The sequence below is a fragment of the Ischnura elegans genome, chromosome 2, assembly GCF_921293095.1.
Source record: "Ischnura elegans chromosome 2, ioIscEleg1.1, whole genome shotgun sequence".
NCBI classification, from domain to species: domain Eukaryota; kingdom Metazoa; phylum Arthropoda; class Insecta; order Odonata; family Coenagrionidae; genus Ischnura; species Ischnura elegans.
The window spans coordinates 142,643,036-142,648,495 of NC_060247.1; the positions used below are offsets into that span (position 1 = coordinate 142,643,036).

Here is a 5,460-nt window from a genome sequence, read left to right on the forward strand (position 1 = left end):
AGCTGTCATGCAGTTTATGTACTTTTCACGAGAGTTGCAGATAATAAAATATGTCATCAAAGGTGGTATATAAGAGAAAAAAAATCACTTTTTTCCAAAGTATATAATGTACACACACCACAAATGTTACATTTTAAGATTTCCAGAATGATTTAACAATTTCATTGAAACTAAGATTATTTACATATTGCAAAATAAAAAATAAATCTTAAGTGCACAAGATGTAACATTTCTATTAAAATGGATTCAAATTAGTAGGAGAGAATGATGAATAGGTGATAACAGCTGCCACACATCTTGCATTCTTCTCAATGTTCCTTTACCACCAATGACATTGACTACTCGAATATCTGAACCTGTAATTAAAAATATAAATAAAATTTCAAGCTTTATTACACCAAAAGCATTAATTCATAAGTAATTTTAATGAACATCATCTTACAATTAGTGATACATCAAATTCTCACAATCAACAGTCCTAATAAAGTTCTATAATGTGTAGATGTTTATTAAACATGCAATCAATTAAGTTTCTATATCATCTTTCATGGTTTGAGCAATAGGAAATTAATAAACGTGCAATTTCAATTGGCAGACAACTTTCTGGAAATTAATATTATTACCAAGATGGCAATCTTCCTGTCAGCATACAAAATTATAAAAAGGAATAATATGACATTAATATTCCACAACACTGTTACTCAGTGGCATAACTATGGGGGGAGGAAGTGAAAGATCCCTCCCCAAAGCCTCAGAGAAATAAAAAAATTATTTATAATTATTTTATATATTGAACTGCATCGACTAAAAGTTAAATCTTTAGCGCCAAAATGATTTCAAATGTATTTCCAGGAATGTTATTCTTCAAAAATTGTCTTGGACTGATTCGTTGTCTGAGGGGGAGGGGGGTGGTTGCTACCCCAGGCCATCCTATCCTTCCCAAAGCATATTCTTAGTTACCTCATTGCCATTACTCCTTCACACAAATATTTCAACATTTATCAGATCATCTAAAATTATTATCAAATTGAATACATACAGTCATATTAAACTACTCCATTGCCTAATCTCGACCATCCTATGCTCTCCCCCTTTAAAAAATATTTACATTTTAAAACATTCCAAACAGCGGAATAGGTTGATAGATTTCACATTTAACAGGCATTCTCAAACATATCCCATATTTTAACCCCAGAATACTGTTCAGCAAAGAATTCATGTCAATGGTGAAGGTACCCCCCAATTAATGACCCTCATTATAACGATGAACACCATTTACCTATTTCCATCAACACCACCATGGAATGTGTCATACAGTTTCCTCTAGTATTACATCCATTATAATAGCATTCAGACCAGGATTAAGCAGTCAATAGTTATGGAAAAAAATTGACTGTATAAGAGGAATCTCAGAATAGTAGTGAATTTATGCACAGCAAGACCAAACTTGCCTATCAAAAGAACCACTAGTAATTATGAAGAACAGATTTCAACCCCAGAAAACTGTTCAGTGAAGAGTTCAAGTAAATGCTCATGGTACCCTCCAATCAATGAGATGAACAACATTTACATTCTCCATTAACACCGTCATGGAATATATATTCCGTTAAGTACAACATATAATATAATGATTGAATATTTATATAAGACTAAATATATGAAAATTGGAAGAGTGGCAGAGCCTAAAATTTCTCTGCTGGTGTTTGGTAGTCACCATTAACTGCCAAAATTAAATACATAGATGAAGAGATACAAACGGGGATAAATTAAGCTAATAGATGCAACTGGAGCCTATCAAAATTATCGTAGATTCAACTTCTCAATATACCAACTCCAGATATATATCAACTCAAGAAAGATAAAAATTAAAATGTATACTATCATAATACAGCAAGTGCTCGTATATGAGGCTGAGGTAAGGACCCTAACAAAGCAGCCCTAGAAGAAGTAAATAACTGTTGGAAATTAAATATTGAGAAGGATATATGGTCCAACATTTGACGAAGGGGTTTGGAGAATACTGAAAAACATAGAGCAGGAAACTTCATAAAACAAGATATTGTCACTGTGATCAGAAGTAGGAGAATTGCATGGCTTGGTCATGTAAGAAGAAGTGAGGAGTATGGAGAGGTCAACCAGAGGGAAGGCACCCACCAGGAAGACTAAGATGCAATGGCCCAGTGGTTGAGGACATGGGATGAGTTGGGGAAAAGGTTGACATTATGGAGGACAGAGGAGTCTGAAGAGACAACTTGTTGGTAAGGCCAAATATCAACTTGGATTTGAGTATGGAATCATATTACTTGCAATATTTACTTTGATTAAACATGTTTTGTGCTTGAATTCCCCCTCTCTTAGAACGACTGTTGCACCTATTTGTAATTTGATTTCAGCATTAATCTCATGAACATAATAACATTTCATACATACTAATTTCCTCTTCAAAAATAAGGGGGTACTTCGTAATTGGAACTTTAAAACTTGACTGAAGGATTAAAAGCAGTGGCTTCATAGTATGTGGTTTACAATATCATTGATTAAAAAATTCAACCATGTTGCAATGACCTATTGCAAAATTTTTTTAACCATATGCTGAAGTAGAAAACTGAAAGTAAGAATTACAACTCTACAGCATGCTTAAAACACTCTGTTGTACTTAAACCATACAGTATAGTAGGCCTTTATAATGTATTCTACTGAAGACAAAATGATTCTTTGGTGTTCTATACAACAAATACATGAACTAAACAAGAAACCCAAAAATTACATTTAAACATGAATTATCTTCTGCATGTTAATCGATGAAGCCATAATATCTTTGGAAAAGAATGATGCCAAGCTTAAAATGATACAAATTCAGCCAATCAGTGATGTATAAAAAAATAAAAGCTTATACTACAATTAAGTTAAGTTCAAACTCAAAGAGAACCAATGCGTCTAATATTTATATGCCACTTTCATTATGAGGTTTTTGACTTTTACTTTGCAGTGCACCATTTTCCTCTAGGAACTCTAATGAATTACCTTCAACAAATATATTCAAAGCTACAGACACTAACCTCAACCCTTAAGAAACAAATAAATGGCAATGTGGTATCCTATTCATACATGCATGCTGGTGAGAAAGGGTAGTTGAACGCTCAATGCCAGGGTATTTCTTGTAAAATGTAGAACTTACCCAATCAGTAATTTTAGCATCGTGTGCTAGTTCTTCCTATGTTGCTCCCTTGCCAAATGACACTCTTGGAACCTGCATGAACAGCAGCAGCAACATGCAAGTGATAATGCAAATCAATTTTATTAATTTATTCCAATGGTAAACATTACTAATCACTAGAATATAGAATCAACGCAAAAGGAAATGGCAGAAAATCCCCCTACGGCTTAGGATAAACACCATAAATGGATTTAGGAGTACAATATCCTAGGTTTATCACAACGTATCACTAAGAAATGCATTTTAAAGAAGTTTTTAATGCAACAGAAATCATGATATCTCAAAAATATCATTAAAGCCATATTATTTTCACACAATACCACATCAGGTCTTGAATAAGTTATATCTACACATTAACAATAAGCTCCCAATCCACTCTTGACAATCACTATTTATAAAACATTTATAAAAGCACAATTAAACACACAGGCTTAATAAAAGTAAATGTATAAGTAACTCAATAAGTTCTAGAAAAATTTATATGAATAATATACACACTGACAACAACGCATTGAAATTGAAATGATGTACGAAGAAATAATCAAAAACTCCTAGTTTTCCATAGCCATATTTTTTAAATAACTCGCAATAATTAGGCATGAATAGTACCGTCCTCTTTGATAATCACTGAAGCCATTTCAGAAAAACCTAATTAATTATATATTTCCATATTTTACAATTAGTTACTAAGCCCGAATACGTACCACAAGTAAATATTCGGCCAAAGATGTTGAAACTTCAAGTACACAGGAGCAGACAGCAGCATAAGCACTGGGCCACGACAAAAGTTCGGTGTTAATGTATTTTTCCGTTTTAACCAGCCCTAGGAATGTAATCCTCTTCACTGGACTTAAACTGGAATTAAAAATTCGGAATGAGTCAAGGAAAAGATTAGTCGCAAAAGCGACTCGTCGAGATTTTAATTGCATCCTAAAATTAAGCATTCACACTACTTCGAAATATAATAGTCATTCTTCTCATAAACTACACACAAATAAAGCAATGAAAAGTGGAGTTTCGTCCACTAATATGTATCCAGATGCGCAGATTCTAGTCAAAAACGTAATTGCCTTTATCGTTGTAAATGACCGTAAGATTACTTCATACCGGCATTGACAAAAACAAATATTTTTATTGAATACAAAACTAGCAGCACTAACAGTTATTGTTACACTTTCTGGTACGTAGTAAAGAACTACATCAATCATCTCTGCAACCCAGACTAAATATTATATTTTAGTCACAAAATTTCACATATTCCATTGATGAATAGAAAACACAGAAGCACAGAAACACTCGTCAAGAACCTCGCCGGATTATCTGAACCGGAATACATATTTTTTTAAATTACTACTTACTTATGCACAGTTCAAACCTAATAATTGAAATACGTGGATCAACACTATTAAAAATTTAAGGTGATAGTATTAAAGGAACCATTAAGTGCAGAAAAACTTACCTCACGTAGGCGGGAAGACGTTGTTTGGTGTCACTTGTCCCTTCGGCGTATTTGAAGCCATTTCGCTCTTCTCTCAGTATTTTGAGGGAAACTAAAATTTTTAAACACGTCCTTGGTGCTAATGGAGCAATTAGGAGCCGAACTACAACCTATTGTGCCGTATTTCTACTACAAATAACGGAAAATCTTGCCGAGCAACTGCCAGCCACATTCACTTTCTATGTGTAAACAACAAGTGCAGAGAACAAAGATGGTAGGATGCGACGACTCAACTTTGTAGTGTATTATCAACAATCCAGAGGACTCTGATTGTCCCGGTGCCTTCTCTCCAATGTTTCTGGAAGTATTCCCTCCGTCGCATCAAACTGACAGTGGAATTCACACGAAGAGAAGTTACTCGCCCATTTCAGCGGTGTGGATCCCGAATATAGTTCTGAAGTATTAACCAGAATCAGTGAGGCATTGATTATCCATGATTCTAATCATTCGGAGAGTCGCAATTTCAGGACAACGTGTTCCTCCCATTAGCGTGAAATAATTCAACGCGGATTTTTATCGCACATTAAACGGTATTTCAAATTTCTCTCGCATTGGTGGCCAGTTGGTAAAAATTTCTTTAGTTTAAAAAATAATTAATCTGCAATTGGGGTGATTGTTGAGTGATTTGTTTATGTTTGAAAAATTGCATTTTACATGAGAGAGCCTATCCCACCTTATAACTTTAATTTCTTGCATATTGACAGTAATATAAAGCATGGAAGTTGAACATTTTTCGAATCGAAAT

At 33.9% G+C, this 5,460-nt stretch overlaps 1 long non-coding RNA gene across 1 annotated transcript; it reads right to left on the reverse strand.

Moving 5' to 3' along the window:
* Window positions 1-313: 313 nt before the first annotated feature.
* On the reverse strand, window positions 314-3,962 carry LOC124174175. The gene is made up of 3 exons (XR_006868893.1): window positions 3,922-3,962; window positions 3,179-3,250; window positions 314-356 (listed from the first exon to the last, which is right to left on the reverse strand). It is a non-coding gene; the product is annotated as an uncharacterized LOC124174175 (long non-coding RNA).
* Window positions 3,963-5,460: the final 1,498 nt, after the last annotated feature.